This window comes from Aquarana catesbeiana, linkage group LG01 (genome assembly GCF_042186555.1).
Source record: "Aquarana catesbeiana isolate 2022-GZ linkage group LG01, ASM4218655v1, whole genome shotgun sequence".
NCBI lineage: Eukaryota > Metazoa > Chordata > Amphibia > Anura > Ranidae > Aquarana > Aquarana catesbeiana.
Window position 1 is genome coordinate 958,174,200 of NC_133324.1, and position 23,651 is coordinate 958,197,850.

The window sequence follows — 23,651 nt, forward strand, 5'->3', positions numbered from 1 at the left end:
GATAAACGGCGGGTGCCCTGACACTATAAAAAACAAACTAACCAGCGTCACCCGTAACAGTTATACGGTGATCACTGGTGAAAGGGTTAAAACTTTTTTATTAGGTAGTATATGGGGGTACCTGGCGCTATAAAAACCTGACACTGAACCCAAATACTTACCTGGCTAACTAGTGTCACCTGTGACACTAATACAGAAATCAGAAAAAAAGATTGCTTAGTGACACTGGCAACGGGTTAACTGGGGGATGATCAAGGGGTTAAACGTTTTATTAGGGGGGGTATCCTAGACCTAAAGGGGCCTACCACTAACTGCCCTACCACTTATAACTGTCACAAATGGCACCAATGCAGTAATCAGTAACTAGTCGGCAACTGGTTAAGAGCCCCAACTCTGTGTGTGGGAAGAGTAATTGCCAATAACCAATTACATCCCCCATGCAAATGACAAGACCTCACTCAACTGAATTATCCAGGCAGATCCTTCCTAGAAACTAAGAAAAGACAATTTAAGCTTTCAGTTGAACTAATTTAAGTATTTTTCTTCATAAAATGTGTTTCTTCTCAGTAATATGGACCTGCAATTACCATTATACATTAAAGACAACCTAAAAACGCTATTTAAGTAATGTTTGCTTGCTCAATTCCATGGAAATGATTTAACAGATCCAGAATTAATACATACAGACTTTTGAAGACAGATATTTACCTGTTGGATGATGACACAGGACACAGATGATGTTTGGTCAAGTGATTTCCACTTCTGCCCCAACAAACATTGATATCTGGTCATCCATCAGTATTAGTGGGCATACGGCATTATCCTGACATTGACCTGGTAACTCCTCAAACTGAGATGCAGAACTCTGTGCAATGAAATGGCAAGACATGGAGGTGAAATCTGACTCTTTTCTGTGAAGATGGTTGCTTAGCGAGTCTTTATCTCTTGCGTATGAGGTGGAAGTGATGCCAGTTATCTGATTCTGACCAGTTAAGGTTGAATCCCTTTTCCAGCATCCCCCCATGTAACGTAAGATTTTAGTTGATTTGCTCCTCTCACTGTAGTCCGCAGCTAAGAGACATCTAAACATTCTCCACAGACATGTGGATAGTTTGTTCCATGATGCTGGGGGGTCATTACAATGAGTATTGCTTTGCCAGGTAACAAATCTTCTGAATGCCTTGTCTTTTGACATGGCCACCTTCCAGGGAAATTCTCCTGTGATCAGGAGGTAGAGGAGTACTCCAAAACCCCATACATCCAGTGTGGAGTCTACAGCCAGTTTTTTCTCACCAGTGAGCTCACACACTTCAGGGGCCATGTAGGAGGTACTGCCAACCTGGAATCTAATCACTGTTCCTTTTGGCAAGAGCAAGACCAAAGTCAGTGATTTTCACGCAATGACACTCCTGGTCAAATACCAAAACATTTTCAGGTTTTACATCCATATGCACCAGTCCTATCTCTGAAATAAATTCCAGAGCACTTGAAATCTGCATTGCACACCTCTTAACTTTGACTTCTGGAAGTCCAACCTGCAATATAAAAAAAAAAAAAGTTATTCTTCTAATAAAATGTCTAGAATTTGCTACATCTTTTATAAAACAAAATCAGACTTACATGGGGTGTAATGAGAAAGAACAGGTCACCAAGTGGTGCAACCTCCTGGGCAAAAATGAAGTGGTCCTGGGTCTGGAAGACCATGCCAAAACTCCTGATGATGTTGGGATGAGATAATAGGTAGGAGGACACACTAAACTCCATCAGAATTTTTTTTTCACTTGTTTTTCTCTTTTGCATGATCTTCAGTGCCATCCTCTGATCTGTAAATAGGGAAAGTTCAATAAAGATTAGGCACAACTTGTGTGAGAATATTTTTAACATGTAATCAAATGAAAACATCCACAACACGTAATAATTGGTCACACTTACTTGATTCTTTGTCCTTCACCAGCAGCACTGACCCGTATGCTCCAACTCCAAGTTCTTTTATGAAGTGGAATTTCTTCTCTAAAGCTGGCCATACATTATACAATTTTCTTGTACAACTTTCCTTTTAGATTTACCAAAACCATATAATATGAGGTCAAACTTAAAAACTTTCAATGTGAATGCAATCAGGCAGGCCCTTCTACTACATAGTTGAAAGTAAATCCAAAGGAAATCGAATAAGAAAATTGTATGGTGTATGGCCAGCTTAAGTCTATTTGCAGCAGACGTTGTGATTATGAGGAGAAAAGTCCGTTCAGGAGAATCTCCACCTCATGAGCAGCAGAAGCCATTTTGATCTGGATAAAAGAAAACAATGTTTTGGCTCTCATTAAAATAACACCTATGTATGGTCTCCTTCATTTAAAAATAAAAAAACACCCCATATAACAAAATACATACTACAATATTAGTCTGCAGCATGATTTAGGGGGATATGCCATCTGACTACATGCCAAATGCCCATGAAGAGCATTCCAATATAGAGAGAGAGAGAGGAGGGGGGCTTAAATAACATTTAAGTTGTTAACCATTTAGAAATGGTAATCAAAATATCCCACCCCCCACTTTTTTGTTTTTGTACACAAAAAACCCACAACACCAAGAAAGCAGGATTAAGGGAGATACGGGATTTAAAGAAAAGCAATGGAAAAAAAAATGTTGCCTCAATGTACTTTTCCCTTCTATTTCATTTTTACATGCTAGACAGGCAATTAAAAAAAAAGTGAACTCTTCAATTCATTATCCCAGTTCAGAAATTAATACAAAATCAAGGTCCTTTTCGGATTTACAAAATCTCTTCCCAAGTCAGGTCAGATCTGAATTATCCTTCAATGTTGTATTTTTCTTATAGATGGAAAGAGACCTGTGGGCTTCCTCTTAATCTTTTCAAGGTAACCATTTCCAATGGTATGCCCAATTTCTTGGAGTCCTCCAGATGCTCCCACTGCTCTAAAAATGTTTAAAAGCATTCTGGGCTAAAAGTATTTGGGGTACTGTATCTGCATCCTTGTGGGGTTTCCTTTATTGTAGCCACCCACAATCTGTTATCTTCAAGTGTGTGATTTTCTTTCATGTCATTTGTTAGGCTACCATCAAGGGGTTGGATATTTCCTACATTTCCTCCACACTTGGATCATGGATCCTTATCTAAGTCTTGCTCAATAAGATCTGGCAGCATGTGATACACAATTGTGAGATGACCTCCTTTCTGTTACTTCCTCACCCTGTTTGTATTGAACATGGTTCTATAATGTTTCCTTTTTTTGTTGTTTGCTGGGGCTGATCTTGGACCTCTCTGTATGCATCTATGATGTGATCAACTTTCTCCAATTGTTTGTACCCATGGTTTTAGCAGGCAGCATGCATTATTTATTCATGTTTCAACTCCTTGTTAACCACTTGCCCACCAGCTGCCATCAGTATACGGCGGCAGGTTGGCACGATCCCGTGAGCCGTCGTAGCTGTATGTCAGCTCCTTTAAGCGGGATAGCAGGCGCCCGCTGCACTGCGGGGTTGCCGATGCTCGTGACCGGCAGTCGTGATGACCGCCGGCCACGCGTGATCACGGGCATGAGAGGCAGAACAGGGACGTGTGTGTAAACGCATAAATCCCTGTTCTGTGAGGAGAGGCAGATCATGAGTTCCTAATAGTTAGGAACCACAATCTCTCATCTCCTACTGTCAGTCCCCTCCCCCTACAGTTAGAACACACACTAGGGAACACAGTGAACCCCTTGATCACTCCCTAGGGTTAACCCCTTCCCTGCCAGTGACATACAGTAATCAGTGAATTTTTATAGCACTGATCGCTGTATAATTGTCAATCGTCCCAAAAATGTATCAAAAATGTTCGATGTGTCCGCCATAATGTCAGTCCCAATAAAAATCGCAGATCGCCGCCATTACTAGTAAAAAAAAAAATAATATAAATGCCATAAAGCTATCCCTCATTTTGTAGATGCTATAACTTTTGCACAAACCAATCTATATATAAACTTATTGCAATATTTATTACCAAAAATATGTAGAAGAATACATATCAGCCTAAACTGAGTGAAAAAATAGCCTTCTTTAAAAAAAAACTTGGGATATTTATTATTGCAAAAAGTACAAAATATTGTGGGTTTTTTTTTTTTTTTCAAAATTGTCGCTCTTTTTTTTGTTTAGCACAAAAAATAAAAACCGCAGAGGTGATCAAATACCACCAAAAGAAAGCTCTGTTTGTGGGAAAAAAAAGGACGTCGATTTAGTTTGGGTGAAACGTCGCACAACCGCGCAATTGTCAGTTAAAGCGACGCAGTGCCGTATCACAAAAAAATGGCCCGGTCATTGAGCAGCCAAATCTTCCGGAGCTGGAGTGGATAAAATATCCCAAAAAAATATCTAAAAAATCCAGGACATATATACCCCAACTGCACCACCTAACTAATCTTAAAACTGTCCCCTGCCCTCTCTTAATGACTATACAGACTGACTAACCTGTGTAAGACAGGTCTTTATACTTACCTATTTTCAGGTCGCTTCAGTCCAGTCACATGATCTGGCTCCCTGGTGTCAGCCAGCTGCAGGGGAGAGGAGGGAGCGCTGTCAATGGATGGGCCATTGACTCCAGGCTTTACCAGCTGTTTGGGTGCTCTCGCCTCTCCCCTGTCATTGACTGACATGGAGAGATCACATGACCAGAGCGGCTTTAAAACAGGTAAGTGCACAAATCTTTCTTAGACAGGTTGGTCAGAATAAATCTAGGAAGGGGGGCATTTTAAAGATTAGTTTGGTGGTATCTGGAATTCTACTTTAAGACTACAAGCTACAAAGTATTCCAAATTGGACATGGCAGCCAATTCTATCAGAGGGTAAGTGTAGTTTCCAAGTTATTATATTCAAACCTTTTCAAAGTTCCACTAACAATTTGAGAAAACCAAGGTGGGAAAAGTAAACCCCAAAAACTAAAAACATATTTTTTTTTCAAACAAGTATCCTGAAATTTTAACTTTTAGTACACCCAAGGAGCTTAAATTAAAAACAAAACATAGTAGGGCCATATCAAATAAGTGAAATAAAGAAAAATATTCTAAATTTAGGAAACAACTTTCTGCGAAGACATTTGTATTGTTAGGTTGTCATTGTAAATTTAGCTGAAAAAGAAAGTTAGTAAAACATTTCCATATACAACTATTTATTAATGTTAAGATTAAAGGAATATAGGAATGTTAAGATTAAAGTTCCAAGTTTAAACAATTCAACATCAAATTTTATTTCAAACTTAAATGAAGAAATACCATCTGAGTGTATGCATGAGGTTGAATATGTTCTAAAAAAAAAATATTGCAAGATAATGTAAATATTTAATTAATATACGGATCGCTGAAAAAATGCACCCCTTTGTGTGGCAATAAATAACAGGCTAGTGGAAAAAAATCCTAGCATTTTAAATAATAAAACTCTGAGGATTATAAACATACAATGCTTGAAATGGCTTACCTTAAAAATGAAGGTATAGATGATCTCCAAGTTGGTCTTCACTGAGGAAATCTATGTGGTCTTCACAAGATAAATTCCATTGGGAAATAGTTAACTGAGAAAATAAATCACGTTTGCTACAAGCAAAACAAGATTCATTGAAATGAGGGCCTGGAGTGACTGATATTTAGTCAGGGAGAGAATGGAATTCCAATTTGATGAGATATTCTGAGTGGCCAACACACAGGAGCTGCTCATTATCACATGACTGGAGTGTTTGGCATGAGATGTAGAAAGGTGTAACAGGTAGGTTCATATGAATGGGGTTTGTGTATTCAGTAGAGGGTGGAAACCTTACCCTGATACTAAGAATTTCAAAGGAAAACAGTTTCTATAAACTTATTTTATGCATTAACTTTAGAAAAACTAAGTATTATAATAAACATTTTATAATGGAGCATTTTGTATCAATTATATTCTGTAATAGAGTATTTTTTAACTAAAATAAATAAACAAAAATATAGAAATGTTATAACCACACCTTTATAAACATAGGCACACTTTGGAAAACAATTTCATCTAAAGATCATGTAAATGATCTGTCTAAATAAATTAACTATACACTCAAACATGCATCCAGATATAATTCATAAATATACAGTATATATTGCTTTATAATCTCCCAGGTGGATAGATTTTTATGTTAAAATTAAGATTTTATAGTATATCAATTGGCTTAAGATGCTCAAAGCTCTCTGCTAAGTGTTTGTAAAGCATTCAGACTTCTGTGGTGTACATTAATATAATATACAAGCATTGGGTTGATATTTGGAGTTCTCATCTAATCAGTTAAAACAACCATGAAAAAAGACAAAATGGTGGGATTTCTGAGACACCACTTCAGATATTCACTAAAAACATACTTTAATTTTACAAATAATTACAATACAGAAATTACTACTAAAAATGGTAAAATACTAAATTAAAATAGTTTGGGGCACATAACTGTGGTCTACTCATTTTTATAATTGAATTTAAATATAGCAGAAATAAATTTCTTCTTTGTGCTCCAAACATCTTTCACTTTAGAGCTCAACACGTCTCTTGGATTACGTTGACTTCATCATGAGCTATGGTTTAGGTACAGACTACTAATACAAACAAAACAAAAATGTAATAATCACAATAATATTAACCATAATTATTACAGTATGTAGTTGCATGAATGAGCCATCCAATTTTACTTAAAACCCATCCAGGGTGGAGCCAGTGAAATAAATACTCAGGACTCAATACCGGGGGGAAAAAAGAGGGACGAAGGCGACAAGCACCATGCACAGGGAACAAAATACACACAATGAAATACACGCAATGAGGGCACACAGATCCAAGGTACCAGACTGAGGTCTCCAAGCTATGCCAAAGTAGCAAAAACAAAGTACTATAAATATTTCACAATTGCATCCCTTTAAAATGCTGGGAGAAACCCGCTGGTGGACACTGGAATTACAACCCTCGGCTTCGGAAACCACAGTGCCACCAGCAGATCATCCAGGTCCTGAACGCGATTGCTAACAAATCCAGCAGACTACTCTCATGCAGTAAAAAGCACATACCTTCCAATGATACAGTAAATCAATAGTTCTATCCCTTTACAAAACACTGGTTCACCCTCATCTGGAATATCCAGTTCAGTTTTGATTTCTTCGAAGGGCAACACAATTAATAAGGTAAGCAAAGGAGTTCAGCTATGGGGATCAATGACATAGATTAGTTATTTTTTCTTATTATTATTTTTTTGTTCTCTGTCCTCCTACAATATTTTTAAAAGTGATAGCAATGAATATAAGGATAAATCACAATCATAGAGTGGACTGAGTTTCTCCTTGATGGTTTTAATTTCCTCATCCAAACATGAGAGCTTAGCACTTTTCCTCTCAATCAAAAATCTGAGGAAATTGACCCCTGCCTCTTTAAAATATTTAAACCAATCATCAAGCTATATGTCACCTTTTTTGGGGGCTAACCTCCCATCTGAGGCTCCTGGGAACCATGCTATTTTTAACATAGGTTTCCAGGTATGCAATATTCCACTGGGTGTGTGTTTCAAACATTGGAGCCGGCCACCAGGACCACCTAGTGCTTCCCCCTATCTTTTGGGTCATTGATGGGCATGGGTGTGGCCAGGACAGCGAGGCTGAGGATTAGTGTTACTGGAAGCATCTTGGATGAAGTAACGGGACCCTGCTCCCCTCCAGTGGTCTGCGGTCCAGGTTTTATCATGGTGATGAGACCACCAATTGTGACTTCTCAACATAATAAAAATGGATAAATGGATGGATGGGGCAGTTTGCTTTGTATAAATATTTGTATCCTTTGATTATTGCATATCAACGAGTAAAAACAGTGGCAAACGTGTTTTGGCGAATAGCCTTGATCACAGCACACGCAAAAATGAAAACAGAACATATATATAGATCTCCATTAATTCATCAATCAATATAATTACTAACAACGTAATAGCAGATGTGGTGGTAAAGGGGCAAGTTGAGACTAAGGCTACTTTCACACTGGGGCGGGCATCGGCGGTGAAGCGGCGCTATATTTAGCACCGCTTTACCGTCATTTTATCGGCATATTCGGCCGCTAGCGGGGGGGCCCGCTAGCAGCCGAAAAAGGGTTGAAACCACCCGCAAAGTGCCACTGTAGTGGCACTTTGCTGGTGGGTTTGCAGCGCTGTCCCATTGTTTTCAATGGGAAGGGGCGCTTTACGAGCCGTGTATTCACTGCTCCTATAGCTCTGCAAAGATGCGGCTTGCAGGACTTTTTTTTTTTACCGTCCTGCAAGTGCTTCACACTGGAGACACAGGAGAGGCTCTTTACAGGCGCTATGCAGCTATTTTTAGTGCTGTAGCGCCTGTAAAGTGCCTCAGTGTGAAAGTGCTCTTATATTGCTGTCATTATGAATCCTAAAAACATAAAAAGACAGGAAAAATGCAAATTACACATCATATATTCTAAAACTATATACTGTGTGAGTGTGTGTTTATAATAAAAAAATATATATATAACCTAGCTGAGGTTATTGTTCCTCCTAAATATATACAGGTAGCACAATCAAACACCTGCTAGGTGTTCTACTCCCTTTCCACTCTTTTTGAAATTGCCACACAGTTCTGAATTGAGTTTAGTGTTAGTGGCCAAGCAAACTGTTTGCCATGTTGACTACACACTGGATAGAGGGTCAACCACAAATGTCAGATGTTTATTAGCATCTGTGTCCCTGCAAGGGATATCCCGCAAAGTAGGGATTTATTACATATTCTCTATCTATAGCTATGCTGTAATACGTACATGTAAACAGCAATCACCCGATTCCGGGTGGCAATGCTGCTCTGCTATCTGGGGACCAACAGATGATTGACCTCTGGCTACCTCTGCTCATTCACCTCCCAATAATCCTCCTTCACAGTGCACATGTTGTGCAAGATGCAGCAGGCATTGATGATCCTATAAACCTTAGCCCCAGTTCACACAGGGGCGGCACGACTTGCAGGTCGCCTCACCGAAGCGACCTGCACACGACTTCCACGGCGACTTGCAAAACGACTTCTGTATAGAAGTCTATGCAAGTCGCCCCCAAAGTAGTACAGGAACCTTTTTCTAAGTCGGAGCGACTTGCGTCGCTCCTATTAGAACGGTTCCATTGTACGGAACGGGAGGCGACTTGTCAGGCGGCTAGGTCGCCTGACAAGTCGCCCCTGTTTGAACCGGCACTTAGGAGGTGATTGTAGTAACTCCCCCCGGGCCTGGCCAAGTAGAGAAACCAGGACTTAAGCAGGCCAATAGTAAGCTCAACAATGCCCCGGCTTCTTTTCAAGGCACTGTTATAGTGATGTTGTGGCTGGCCCTGGGGATACCTGATTGGAGCCATCAGCCATGGCAGCTTTGGATAACCGGCATCCCCTGGAAACAAAAAAATAAATTGGTCCTTCCCATCCCTTCATGTGACCTTAGATTCCTGTTAAAAAAAAAAAAAAAAAAAAAAAAAAAAAGGAAGACAATGAAGAATGTATTGGCCCAACGTGGTCATCTGTGTGTCCCTAAAGCAGCCCACACATTTCTTTTGTAACATATCTTGCACCATGTTTAGTCCACGACAAAATTGATTCATTCCTGCATCAAAAATTCATTGTTTATGTGGGAATAGCTGGGACAAAAGATCCGTGCACACACTCTTTAGGTACTGCCACTGCGCCAGGAGTACCCTCAATGTGCAAAAGCTGCTACTTTAAATGAAATAATATATATGAAAGTATTTAGCGTATAAGTTAAAGTAAATAGTAGCGTTGACTAATATAAATCAGTAAACCCAGTGACAGGTGATAGTGATTAAAAACTCATACATTAATGAACAAATGAAAATAAATAAAGTCTGTGATTTAAACAGTCCATAAATGAGACCAGGATGTCTCAAATGAAAAGTAAAATTATCCTGATGTGAGATCTTCAAAGCTTTCACCATACCACGTGCAATCAGTGTTTCCACTCCCCTTTGGTTATACACTCACCAAATAGCGATGCCTTGCACTCTCATGCTCGGCCAAACAGCATCAACCCTAAAAGGGTTAAACATCCAACGAAATCCAGATGTGACACTCGATATCATGGAAGATCAAATAAAAGCATCCACTTGCAGCAGCAAGTACTGGCGTAGTGTGGTCACAGCGGACACAGCATGTAGGGACGTTGGCTGTAAGGCAACCAGTTATTAACGCTTGACACTATACCGGAAGTGACGTTCCGAGGAGGACAATTTCTCGTTGGTGAGGTTCAGTTCACACATGCTTTGTCCACTGTGACCACACTAAGACAGTACTTGCTGCTGCAAGTGGATGTCTCTCTGCTTTATTTGATCTTAGCTTATATGAGTGCAATGTTTGAAGCCTTTTAATAGAAATACATTTTTTACAATGATACTGCACTATTGGAGTACTTTTGTTTTATTATATATGGAGAGTCATGATATCACTTATTGGTGAGTGGAAACACTGATTGCATGTGGTATGGTGAAAGCTTTGAAGATCTCACATCAGGATAATTTTACTTTTCGTTTGAGACATCCTGGTCTCATTTATGGACTGTTTAATCCCAGGCTTTATTATTTTTCATTTGTTTACTAATGTATGAGTTTTTAATAACGATCACCTGTCACTGGGTTTACTGATTTATATTGTTTAGTCAGCACTACTTACTTTAACTTATATTGTAAATACTTTCATAAATACCATTGTAATGACTTGTGTGTTCAGCTTGTATGGAGGGGGTAAAGCCTTTACAGCTTGGTTTACACCATGAATGTTGCTGGCTATAGACAACCTCTCTAATTTTGCTGGGATGAGCTGACAGGCTGGGTGCACACAAGTGGATTAAGATTTAGGCTTGTGTCCAACCAAGGTGGACATACATTGATTCTAAATCTGTTTCTCCCTGTAGAGCCGCAAAATTATCCAACCATGTATGCCTGTATGTGACATTACAGTTTATGTTCTGCCAAAAAAAAAAATGCTGTACCAATAAAACACCCGGGTGGAATTTGGCCACCTTTTAAACTTCTGGAATAGGCCAGTATGCTTTAGGATGTAGGCATCATGGCACAACCCTGGGAAAGCCGTCTGAACACTCATGATCCGCTGTTTGGCGTCGCACACAATTTGGACGTTGAGGAAGTGGTACTGCTTGCGGGTTCTGATAGCCAGCTTCACTTTTCCTGGGGGCCCTGATTGCCATTCATATACAATCAATGGCCCCCAGGATTCGTGGCATTTGCACACGGCGGTAGAAAGCCACCTTCACTTCATTCCACTCATCATCATTTTGTGGCCAGCGGATAAATTGTGGTACAAGGTCAAAAATGGCATCTATGATCTGCTTAAACACCCTGGACACCGTGGGTTGGCTTACACCCATAATACTTCCAAAGGTGGCTTGGAAGGTGCCCCGACCCAAGATGTACAAAGTCGCAAGCAACCTGACCGTGCCTGGCACAGCATAACTGCTGCCTGTGGATGGTGACATTTTATACTGTATGAGGTGATAGAATTGCATAATCGTGTCTAACCCTAAGCAAAACCTCCTACGGATATCAGAGTCCTGCGTGTTTTCCAAATATGCCAGTGGGGCAAAAAGCCGTGGCTGATGAAGGCAAACCACAGGTGCATCCTGCTCTGATGTCACCTGCTGTGCTGCCTCGCAAAAGGCAGCAAAGAATACTGCCACCATCAACATAAGCTGATCCTCTGCCATTTTATGATCAGAGGGGCTCGCTGGCGCGCATAAATTTGGGATTGCAAACAAGCGTACATGCCCAAATACCCTATATATAGACCACATTGCACTGTGGGCCATTGTGGGTGTGCAGAGGAGTGTTGTGGAGTTGTCCCTCTTTGCTATATTTGGTAAGCCACTTCTAAGAGATTGTACTAACGTATAGTTTGAATAACGCACTGTTACTGGTTGATGTAAATTAGTAACTTTACTTTAATTTACTTAGTCAAAATTTCACTGTCAAATTATTAATAATGACAATCATCAATGTGATCTGAAGGTAACAATGCTTGTCAGCCTAAAATATCCATTTACACAGACATGTAGTTTTGTGGTTGTGCATTCGAGCCAACTTAGATGGACTTGGCTGTGTAAGTGAAGGCTGGGGCTAGTGCTGAATGTTTGTGAACGAGGAGCCTTGGTTCACATTGAAGCAATTTGACATTTCAAACTGCATGCCAAATCAGTGGCAATTGCCGGAAATGGCACCGTCCGAATTGTTGCGACACCGTACAGTTTCTGTCCTACTTTTTGGCCATTTTGGGGTGTGATTTCCACCCCAAAATCAGGAACCTGCACAGATGTCTCTGAAATCGCCCCAAAGTTGGGACTGACACATGCGGGAATGAAATTGTGCGAGCTCAACTAAACTCGCACAATTTCATTCCTGCTGTCAGTTGGAACCAGGGCTTAAGGCAAATAAAACGGTCTTAAAGTAGAGATTGGGTTTGAGGCAGCAGCTTAAGAGGGGCAAATCTCAGAGAGGGTTAATCATCACTCATCCCCCCTCCACTGGAAGACTCGGTGTCGCCAGCTGTGTCAGTGCAGATTTTGGCAGACATTAATCATAGCATGGGTTATGCTCTGTAGTGAGTATCTGGATTCACCAGAGTGTTCAACTGTCTCAGAGTATTTATACAGAGGGTTGTGCCAGTTGAAGCACTGGTTATTGGGGTGCTCAGCTGCTGCGGAGTAACACGATCATTATTTCAGTCTGATCGGTGAGAAGCTCTCCTGCTAACTCATCAGACTCTATCACCACAGAAACATTCTTCATGGATTCCTTGATCAAGGCTGTGGCCTCCTGTAGGGCCTTTATCCTGGTTGGTACTTCCCAGGCCTCAATTCCATTGTTGGTAGCCAGGAACTTCCTCTTTAGGATGGCCATGGGCACCTCTGGGCTGGGGATCAGGTCAATATTGTGTACTGGTCCCAGGGTCATGCGTGGGGGCCACTGTTTTTAGTGCTACCCTGGAACTGGCTCACCTTCATCTTGGAAATAGTCTGGTTCCCATACTGCATCACCTGACTGCTAGTGATGTATTGCTTGACCAGTAACAACTATGTAGTGTCTCCTTGTCTGAGTCCTCCTTCCAGCTGACGCTGTAAAAATTGCCGGGGTATGTGTCTCACTCCCTTACCATAATAACAGGTGGAAGAGGTCTTGTGAGGGTTGGCGGCTGTGGTGGCATAAACTACAGTGTTGTTTGGCATGTGATTCATCATGTAGCCTGATTCACAGGCCTCGATGTCTAGAACCATCTCTTTGTACTTCCTGTTGTCATACATGTACTGAACGGTCTTGTTCCGTTCTTTGACGTGGAGGTCATTACTGGGAAAGACCAGCAGACCTAGAGCTCCAAGATCAGTGAAGTAGATAGATATGGTTGTTAGGTCTACTGTTAATCACCTTCCGGGATCCTTTTCCCTTCATCTCCCCTGTGTCATCTCTCAGAACCGCCAGGAAGTTGTCAGGAGTGACAAACTCCTTTTTATGTAGTCCTTCAGCACTCCAGTTTAGAATGATTCCTTTTGTTGTATTTTCCTCATTATATGCAATATTGTCGTACTTCATCACCCCGATCCGCTCATCAGGCATACCGTTCTTCTTGATGATTTGATAAGCTTGGCACATGTCAGCATGGAGTCTGTAGTTTTACCAGTCAGTGCTTCCCCCCTATTGTCTAGGTCATTGAGCATGGATGTGGCCAGGACATCGAGGCTGAGGATTAATCTCACTAAAAGCATCTTGGATGATGTAGCAGGGCCCTGCTCCCCTCCAGCCATCTGTGTGTTTTGTCTCTGCCCTCCCATAATGGTGAGATTTCCTCTCAGTAGTGTGCATTTTCCCCTTGCCCTCCTACAAGGCCATAAAAAAGGTTTTACTATTATAGCTGGAGCACACATTTATCGCTCTATTCTGAAATTTAAAGTGAATGCATTTGAGTGGGTTATGGGGTTGAGGAGATGTCATGTTTTGGTTTGGTACTGGGCACAGAAATGAGGCAGATTTTTGTAAAGTTACTAAATGTTGAGGTCATCACAGGGAATGGCCAGCAGACCCGGAGCTCTGTGATAAGGAAATAAGATGAAGATATGGTTGTAAGGTCCCTTCTAAATCACCTTCCCAGATCCTTTTCCCTTCATCTCCTCTGTCTCACCTCTCAGAACTGCTAGGAAGTTGTCAGGAGATGCAAACTCCTTTTTGTGTAGTCCTTCAGCACTGCTTTATACGTATCTGTCCTGTTGGGCCAGTTTAGAATGATTCCTTTTGATGGATTCTCTTCATTATCTGCAATATCGTACTACATCAACTCCCTGATCTGCTCATAAGGGATGCCGTTCTTCTTGACGATTTGATAAGCTTTGCACACATTGGCCTGATGTCTGTAGTTTTACCAACCATTAGAGCCAGCCACCAGGATCACCCAGTGCTTCCCCCCCATTATTTAGGTCATTGATGGGCATGGATGTGGCTAGTACAGTGAAGCTAAGGATTAGTGTCACTGGAAGCATCTTGGATGAAGTAGCAGGATCCTGCTCCCCTCCAGTGGTCTGCAGTCCGAGTGATCTGCCTCTGCCCCTGCCACAATGGTGAGATTTCCTCCAAACCCTTTTCTAAAAGAACATCAAAAAAAGGGGATTGTCTCTCTAAGTGGGATGCAGCTTTCCCATCCTATTCATTTACAAAAGCAAAAATGAAGCACATGTGCTTGCAAGGCATGACCTTTTTTTCCAACCCATACATACAAGTGCATGATGGCATTTTTTCAGATAAGTCAACAATGTGCATTTTCTCCATTTCAGATTCTCTTTTTAGTTCTAATATACCAGATGTAGTGTTGTGTTTTTTTTTTGCTTTTATTTTTTTATCTGCAGCATTAGGATTGCTTGACATTCTTTTTATAACATTTATTTCTTAAAAAAAGGCACTTCTTTGGAATATTTTCGATAACATTGGGAGTTCTGTAAGTTCAGCTGTATGTATCTAGAAAACACAAACATTTATTATTTAAAATCTTTACTCTCTAAAGCCTCATACACACGCTTAGATTTGCGGACGACCAAACATCCATTTTTTGTGGCATGCTAGTCTCATGTCGAAAGTGAAGGGTTACTCACAATACAAAAATTTTCATACGACAGAATACGTCAGAAGTAACGTAATGTGTTGAATAAGTTTTGTATGCATATTTAATTTCTGAGCATGCGTAGTCTTGCTCTTACAATCTTTTTAAATCCGAAAACCGTACTAATTAAACAAAAATTGGCCAAAAATTTTAGAGTCTGTACTTCCAGCTTTTGCCTGACAAAAAAATCGGCTGTCGAAAGCACCGTACTAATGAACTGAAAATCGGCAGACTGCTTGTCATAAAAAAAATTCCATTCAATTTTTGTATCGTGTGTACGGGCCATTAGGGTGAAAGGGCTTCAACGTTTCTTTTAACTTACAGAAAGTTTCAGTATGTCTGAAAGCATGAGCGAAAGAGAGAGGAAAAGCGTGAGACTGTGAAGACAATATTTTTATTTAAATATTTTGTGGACTAGTACAGGTACATTTACTTTCTTCACTGATAAATGGACTAAATGTTAATTTTAGTCACTGACACTCACAAGTAGGAATAAGCCAAACACCCCCGGTTCGATTTGCACCAGAACACCGGGAACAGGCAAAAAACGTGTGTGAACAGTGTTAGTCTATGGGACAGGAACATGAAAACAAGTGTTCATTTTAAAGTCTTATATGCAAGTTATTGCCATAAAAAGTGTATGGGGGACCTGGGTACTACCCACAGGGGACTTGTATCAATGCAACATTTTTTTATTAACAATGACCAATTTTTTCAAGGGCAGTGATTTTAATAATGCTTAAAGTGAAACAATAAAAATTAAATATTCCTTTAAATATTATGCCTGGGGTGTCTCCTTAGTCTGCCTGTAAAGTAGCGCATCTGTGCGATGTGTAAAACGGTGCCGCAGCAAAATTACATTTCTAAAGTAAAAAATGTATTTAAAATTGCCTACTCCCGGCAATATAGATATAAAACAAGGAAAAATTTGGCGTAGGGATCTGCCCCAAAATCCATACCAGACCCATTGAAATTACATGCCCCCCCAGTCAAAAAAAAATTGGGCCTTGGGTGTTGGTGGTGCCCTAAACCAAAAATACTGTTGGAAGCTAGCATTATCAAGATTCAGGCATAGGATATGCAGCATAGGGTGTCATCAACGGAACACAGATCCATAGCAAATTCTGTCAGTTACATCAGCATCAGGGGCTTGATAGCTGCTGATCCATGACTGATTAATTCTTATGAATGTGAGCCTATCAACGGAGTCTGTGGACAGGCAGACTCTTTGATCTGTTACAAACCCTCCAGCAGCACTGAATGTGCGTTGAGAAAGCAGGCTGGATGCAGGACATGCCAATAGCTCAATTTGCATATTGAGCGAGTTCTGGCCAGTGGTTCATCCTCAACCCAGTGGATGCACTGGTGTAAAGTCTGCTCTTGCCCCTAGATATTCCTGCACCATATAATGCAGACGCTGGAGATGGTTGCTTGAACCGATTAGACCTTGGTGCTGAGGACTGAAAAATTGTTTAAAGGCATCAGTCAGCCGGCCACCTTCTCCACCGCTCTTCCTCTGACCGAACGAAGCCTCAGAAACACATTGTCCAGCACCAGGAAATGGTAACCTCCCAGGGTCTGGAAATGCATTTACATACTTTTTTTCTTCAAGGCATCCTGAAGATGTTTCATCCTCTGCTCCCTCTACGAAGGCAGGATGCATTCTGCGATCTTACCCTTGTAACGTGGATCAAGAAGGGTTGCCAGCCAGTAATGATCACTCCTTTTAATAGCACAAATCCTATGGTCCTTTTGCAGACTGAGGGAGGCCGTGCAGCGTAAGTTTGAAGAGGCATTTGATTCTGAGTCCTCTGGGTCACTAAGGATCACATTATCCATAACTACCTCCTCCCAGCCACGTACAACTCCTTGGGTTTCTGGGGACTGAAAACCATCCCTTGAAGACTGCTGAGTGTTATCCTCGACATCCATGCTAAAACAATCCAACTATTCTTCCTGTGTGTTTGGCGGACCCGCAGGAATGCTATCTGGATAAAGGGGCCTTGAGAGGAAAGGAAGTCCTCTTCCTCCCGCTGTTCTGCTTCAAGTGCCCTGTCCATGATTTCACAAAGCGTGTGCTCCAGCAGGAAGACTAGAGGGACAGTTTCACTGATGCATACATGGTCACTGCTCACCATCCTTGTGGCCCCCTCAAATGGTGACAGGACAGTGCATGCATCCTTGATCAGTAGCCACTGGCATAGCAAAAAGAAGCCAAGCTCCCCTGACCCTGTCCCGGTGCCATACTCGCACAGTTACTCATTGATGGCCCTCTGCTGTGTGTGTAGCTGCTGCAACATTGTCAACTTTGAGTTCCATCTGGTGGGCATGTCACAAATGAGGCGGTTGATGGGCAGGTTGCATTTCCTTTGAATATCAGCCAGCTGAGCAGTGGCATTGTATGACCAGCGTAAATGACCACAGGCTTTTCTGGTCTGCCTCAGGAGATCTTGTAAGCCTGGGTACCTGGTCAAATGCTGCACCACCAAATTCAGGACGTGTTCCAAACATGGAACATGGGTCAAGTGTCCCTGTGGGTGTAGAGAAGGTTGGTGCCATTGTTGTATACAACCATTCCTGGCTGAAGCTGGCATGGCATCAACCACCTCCGAGCCTGCCCCTGCAGAGCTTACAGAATCTCTGCCCCAGTGTGGCTCCTGTCCCCTTGGCAGGCCAACTCAAGCACCGCATGACATCTTTTTGCCTGACTGCTTGCGTAGCCCCTTGAGCGTTTAGGGAGCAATTCTGTGGAAGAGGCCATAGATGAAGAAAAGGAGCGAGGGGAGCATACAGATGTTGTTAGGGCAGAATCACCACTAGCTTTTTGGAGGCGTGGTGGCAGAACAAGCCCCAACACTGAACCCTGTCCTGCATCCTTCCCAGCTGCCAGCAGAGTTACCCAGTGCACCGTGAAGGAAAGGTAACGTCCCTACCCATGCCTGCTGGACCATGAGTCAGCGGTAAAATGAACCTTACTGCTGACTGCCCTGTCCAACGAGGCCAAAACATTGCCTTCCACACAGCAGTAGAGATCCGGAATGGCTTTACGTGAAAAGAAATGGCATTTTTGAACCTGCCACTGTGGTACAGCACATTCCAAAAATTCACAAAAGAGGGCTGAGTCTACCAGCTGAAAGGGCAGCAGTTGCAGTGCTAGCAATTTGGCCAAGCTATCATTTAGATAGACACTGAGCATGTGGATGGCTGGGACCAAATTTTATTTTTACGGTTCACCATCTGGGGTAGGGAAATTTTGCCTGCTGAAATCAGCTGGTGGTTTACTGCTAGCAGATTGGCTGCAAGTACTTTTGACACCTATTGCTATACCTTCATTCCTCTCAGTGCAGGTTTTTGAGAGGTCTGGAGGTATAGTAGGGTTTTTAGATCCCAGATGAGGAGCAAGGATAAGTCTGCCTTTTTCTATGATGTGGGCCTTGCAGGTGCTGCCAATGAACTGCATGGCAGGTCGTCAAATGTCTGGTCAAGCATGTGGTGCCAAAGCAGCTGCTGTTCAAGCCATGCTTGATCTGCTTCAGACATAGGTTGCAAACAACAATGGTGCGATCGTCTGGACACATGTCGAAAAAGGCCCACACCAAGGAACTTTTGAAAGTCAGCAGCGGCCTGCACCTGCAGAGCTCTGCGGTGTGATGCAATAGGGTGGCTGCCCTTAAGCTGACCCCTGGATGACATCCTTCCTCCTCTTCCAATTCCTCTTCCTCTTCCCTTCTCTCAGGCACCCAAGTACAGGCAGTGACCTCATCCCCTGCCTCCTCGTCACTGGAGCAAACTTAGCAGTATGCTGCAGCTTGGGGAACATGACTGCCAGTTTCTTGTCCTTCTGTGGCATCCCCTTTCTCTCTAGGCTCACGTTACTCCTTTCCTCCACCTGGGAACCAACATTGGAGCCTTCAAATTGCTGCACATCCTCTAGCAGCATGTAACCAACACTGTGGTCGAATAATTCTGGGGACTCCTCTGTGCATGATGGTGGGGCTACAGAAGGAGAAACTGTGGACAAAAATATGGTGGAATAGGCCGCTTTGGCAGCTGCGTTGGAAGGCAAACTACTATGAGCCTGGGTGACAGAGGATGAGGACGGCTTTGTCATTCACTCCGCCAACTCTTCTGCATGTTGTGGCTCACAAACACGGCCAGCAGCAGTAAAAAAAAGGACAAGCGTGCCCCATGGCCACCTGCAGAGGATACACTATGTCCGCAGCCACCACTGTAGACAGGCTGCTTGCCCTCTTTTGGTGGCCTGTCTCTCCTTGGTGGCATTCCGGACATGATGGGGATTTTTACTTTTCACAGCACACTACACTGTATTATATAATGTGTACACCAAACTGTCTCAAAGTGTGAACATGCAGAAAGAAACACTTAACATTGTTAGGGTGACTAACCTACCACACCAACTGTGTGTGTACTGGCCCCATGTGTGCTTCCATCACTCTGCCATTATTCCCATTGTGTTTTGTCTCTTCTGGACCTAAAGGATGTGGGCAAGTTCAGTGATCCGTTTTTAAGACGTTAGTAGAACTCATGTTCTTCTATAACCCCTCCATCTAAGCTCCTACTATTTTTGCCAACATCAACAAATATGAATTCATAGTTAGCATTGGCAACTGCAAGACGGATTATGCTGAAGAATCCTTTTATAGTTGTAATGGAAGGATCCAGAGTGTGCTGGGGGTGAAATTTGAATGTTTCCCGTCTATTACTCTGCCACAATTTGCGAAGTTCCACTTTTCATTAAATTGCTTTGCCGTTTCCATCCAATTTTCTCTTTCGCGCTCTCTCTTTCGCGCTCTCTCTTTCGCGCTCTCTCTTTCGCGCTCTCTTTCGCTCTCTCTTTCGCGCTCTCTCTTTCGCGCTCTCTCTTTCGCTCTCTCTCTTTCGCTCTCTCTCTTTCGCTCTCTCTTTCGCTCTCTCTCTTTCGCTCTCTCTCTTTCGCTCTCTCTCTTTCGCTCTCTCTCTTTCGCTCTCTCTCTTTCGCTCTCTCTCTTTCGCTCTCTCTCTTTCGCTCTCTCTCTTTCGCTCTCTCTCTTTCGCTCTCTCTCTTTCGCTCTCTCAAAAATGTCATATATATATATATATATAGATATATATCTATATATATCTATATATATATATATATATATATATAGATATATATATATATATATATATATATATATATCTATCTATCTCTATCTGTGTTGGTGCTGTTGATTAATTCCTCTTCCTCTCTCATCTTGTATATCTCTGTGGACATCTTTTCCAGATGTTTTGTGACTATCATTCATCTTTGTTTTTCTTTCAATACAACGGGAGAAAAAAATGAAGACATTCAAAATTAAAAGATTAATTACAATTTATTCACCATGAACAATCTCATAATGAATGGAATTGGACATTGATGTGAAACATTATTAAATTTAAAATAACTTTAGCAAATAAGTGACAGAAATGAAATCATTACAATGTCTGAGTCAGCTGACCCACTGCACTACGTGAGGTCATGCATGCTATTTTGCTGAATTATACATTACATTTCTGAAGTGTGCGGCTCTTTTTTGTGTACTGTATGAGAAACCAAAGATGCAGAAAACAAACGGTTATGGTGTGAGTGCAGAACAAAATATAGCTGAAAGGCACATAGCACAGTTGCAAAAATAATCTGTACCTGTAGGCAGTAAACTGCACACAGTTACAGTCATTGTAAAGGTGTGTGTGTTATAATAATAATAAAAATAAAAATGTCGTCATACTTACCTGCTCTGTGCAACCGACCAATCTCCTCTACTGGGATACCCCAATGGCGCTCATAGCACCTACTCTTCATCGGGTGCCCCCTCGTAGAAGCACTTTTCCTGGAGGCATACATGAAGGCACGCTACCAAATCCTGCTGCTGCGTCCATAGACACAGACAGCGGGACTCGGCCCCAACCAACCCTGTCACACGATTTGATTGACACCAGTGGGAGCCAATGTTGTTGGGTGGGTAATTGATCAGGGACCCCGTTACACAGGCCTCAATGTCTAGAACCATCTTTTTTGTACTTCTTGTTGTCATACATGTACTGAATGGTCTTGTTCAGTTCCATGAAGTGGAGGTCATCACTGGGAAAACCAGCAGACCTGGAGCTCCGTGATTAGTGAAGTACATAAAGATATGGTTCTTAGGTCTACTCTTAATCACCTCCCCAGATCCCTTTCCCTTCACCGTCTCTGCGTCACCTCTCAGAACCGCATTAAGGAATTTGTCAGGAGTGAGGAACTTATTTGTGTTTTTCTTCAGCACTCCCGCATACGCGTCTTCTCTGCTGGCATGGTTTATAATGATTTCTTTGGTTGGATTCTCTTCATTATCTGCAATATCGTCCTACATCACCACTACAATCTGCTCTTCCGGGATGCCTTTCTTCATGACAATTTATAAGCGTGGCGCACCTCAGCCTGATGTCTGTAGTTGTACCAGTCATTGGAGCCGGCCACCAGGACCACCTACTGCTTCCCCCTATTTTCCAGGTCATTGATGGGCATGGATGTGGCCAGAACAGCGAGGCTGATGATTTGTGTCACTGGAAGCATCTTGGATTAAGTAACAGGACCCTGCTCCCCTCCGGTGATGTGTGGTCCAGGTTTTATCATGGTGATGAGACCTCAGATTGTGACTGCTCAAAAAAATAAAAATTTAGACATGGATGGATGGGGGAGTTTGCTTTGTATACATACTTGTTTCCTTTATTATTGCATATCAGCGAGTAAAAACAGTGGCTAACATGTTTTGGCGAATAGCCTTGATCACAGTACACCTAACAATGAAAACAGAATATATATACAGTATCTCACAAAAGTGAGTACACCCCTCACTTTTTTGTAAATATTTTATTCTATCTTTTCATATGACAACACTGAAGAAATGACACTTTGTTATACAAGCTGTACACTCACTACTTTGTAGCGGTGTACATTTGCTGTCCCCTCAAAATAACTCAACACACAGCCATTAATGTCTAAACCGCTGGCAACAAAAGTGAGTACACCCCTAAGTGAAAATGTCCAAATTGGGCCCAAAGTATCTATATTTTGTGTGGCCTCCATTATTTTTCAGCACTGCCTTAACCCTCTTGGGCATAAAGTCACGGAGCTGGTGATGTTCGAGACCTTGCGCTTCTCCACCTTCCGTTTTGAGGATGCTCAATAAGGTTTAGGTCTGGAGACATGCTTGGCCAGTCCATCACCTTTACCCTCAGCTTCTTTAGCAAGGCAGTGGTCGTATTGGAGGTGTGTTTGGGGTCATTTATTATGTAGGAATACTGCCCTGCAGCCCAGTTTCCAAAGGGAGGGGATCATGTCCTGCTTCAGTATGTCACAGTACATGTTGGCATTCATGGTTCCCTTAATGAACTGTAGCTCCCCAGTGCCGGCAGCACTTGTGCAGCCCCAGACCATGACACTCCCACCACCATGCTTGACTGTAGGCAAGACACACTTGTCTTTGTACTCCTCACCTTGTTGCCACCACACACACTTGACATCATCTGAACCAAATAAGTTTATCTTGGTTTCATCAGACCACAGGACATGGTTCCAGTAATAAATGTCCTTAGTCTGCTTGTCTTCAGCAAACTGTTTTGCAGGCTGTCCTGTGCATCATTTTTAGAAGAGGCTTCCTTGTGGGACGACAGCCATGCAGACCAATTTGATGCAGTGAACGGCGTATGGTCTGAGCACTGCCAGACTGACCCCCCCACCCCTTCAACCTCTGCAGCACTCATATGTCTATTTCCCAAAGACAACCTCTGGATATGACGCTGAGCACGTGCACTCAACTTCTTTGGTTGACAATGGCGAGGCCTGTTCTGAGTGGAACCTGTCCTGTTAAACCGATGTATGGTCTTGGCCACCGTGCTGCAACTCAGTTTCAGGATCTTGGCAATCTTCTTATACTCTAGACCATCTTTATGTAGAGTAACAATTCTTTTTTTTTTAGATCCTCAGAGAGTTCTTTGCCATGAGGTGCCATGTTGAACTTCCAGTGACCAATAAGAGTGAGAGCGATAACACCAAATTTAACACACCTGCTCCCCATTCTCACCTGAGACCTTGTAACACTAACAAGTCACATGACACCGGGGATCGAAAATGGTTAATTGGGCCCAATTTGGAATTTTTCACTTAGGGGTGTACTCACTTTTGCCAGCGGTTTAGACATTAATGGCTGTGTGAGTTATTTTGACACAATGAATGTTGCTGGCTATAGACAACCTCCTCTAATTTTTCTGGGATGAGCTGACAGGCTGGGTGCACACAAATGGATTAAGATCTAGGTTTGTGTCCAACCAAGGTGGACATACATTGATTCTAAATCCGGTTCTCCCTGTAGAGCCACAAAATTATCCAACCATGTATGCCTGTATGTAACTTTTGTTATGCCAAAAAAAATACTGTACTAATAAGCCACCCGGGTGGCA

The 23,651-nt window shown here is 42.2% G+C and overlaps 2 pseudogenes; both read right to left on the reverse strand.

The window, feature by feature from the left end:
• Nucleotides 1–745: 745 nt before the first annotated feature.
• Nucleotides 746–11,421, reverse strand: LOC141128521 (serine/threonine-protein kinase SBK1-like; annotated as a pseudogene).
• A 1,176-nt stretch (nucleotides 11,422–12,597) lies between these two features.
• On the reverse strand, nucleotides 12,598–21,765 carry LOC141128530 (legumain pseudogene; annotated as a pseudogene).
• Nucleotides 21,766–23,651: the final 1,886 nt, after the last annotated feature.